Here is a 1,325-nt window from a genome sequence, read left to right on the forward strand (position 1 = left end):
GGTAGATTTAAATTTACTAAAGGTTTGTGTGATTTAGGTGTAGGTGTTTCAATCATGCCTTTGTCAATTATTGAAAAACTTGGACTTAACTAGATAAAACCTACTACAGTTTCATTGCAATTAGCAGATAGAACAATAGGTACCTTGTTGGGATTATTGAGGATGTATTGGTTAAGTTGGGCATCTTTACATTCTGGTGGACTTCATTGTGCTTGGGATGAAAGAGGATATGAAAATTCCTTTAATCTTGGGACAACCATTCTTGGATATTGAAGGCACAATCATTGATGTGAAGAAAGGCAAGATAACTTTTAAAGTTGAAAAGGAAGTAGTTGAGTTTAATATTTTCAATGCAAATAAACATCCTATCTCTACAAATTGTTGCAATAGAGTGGAGTTAATTGATGAAAGCAAGGGTGAACCTATTTCTCCACCTACAAGTGAGCAAGCACCAATCTTTGAGTTTAAGCCACCATTTTCGCCCGTTAAACCTAAGTAGTAGCTAAAGGAGCATCCTCCACCACCAGCTAATTGTCCTTTCGAGATTGAACAACAAGTAAAGTTGCTTTCTCAATCATACTTCAAGCTTTTCCATGGAAACCCAAAGAAAGATGCTAGGGTCCTTTCAAAGTAGTAAAGGCTTATCCTTGTTGAAAAATTGAGATTGATAGTGAGGATATGGGCACATTCATGGTTAACGGGCTGAGCCTCAGTCCATATTTCGAGGATAAAGAATTGCAAAAAAAGGTGCTATAGTCAAGCTAGTGACTATAAACATGCGTTTCTTTGGAGGCAACCCAAGCTTCCGAAACATTTATTTTTTTATTTTATTTATTTATATTTCTACATTAATCGTTTTTTTTTTGCAATAAAAAAAATTCACCTCTCACAAGCATTGATGATAATGAAGATAAAGAGGAAGATTTGAGCGTCTTCAGATTCATTTAATCACCAAGGGAGTACTTTTTACCTTTCTTTTATTCTTTTTTCTTTTTTTACTTTTAACATTGGGGACAATGTTTTTTTTTTAAAGTTTGGGGGGTGTTTTTGTTTGTTTTTGCTGATCGTTGTTTGTTTATTTTTATTATTTTACATGTTTAGTTAGTTTTTGTTTTTAATTGAGATAATTTGTGCCTTATCCGAGATTTTTCTAATGATAGGATGATAATTTGATTATCTTGTGATTCTTAGCTTTTAGGAAACCTATAGTTCTAATTTAATTTATGTGATATTTGTTGGTATATGCCCTTGAGTCAATTAGATTGGTCAAGAAAAATATATTGTCATTTAATGCATATTTAATCATATAATTATATGTGATAGAG

The sequence above is a fragment of the Theobroma umbraticum genome, unplaced genomic scaffold, assembly GCF_002168275.2.
Source record: "Theobroma umbraticum cultivar Fairchild unplaced genomic scaffold, ASM216827v3 scaffold_34.0, whole genome shotgun sequence".
Classification (NCBI taxonomy): domain Eukaryota; kingdom Viridiplantae; phylum Streptophyta; class Magnoliopsida; order Malvales; family Malvaceae; genus Theobroma; species Theobroma umbraticum.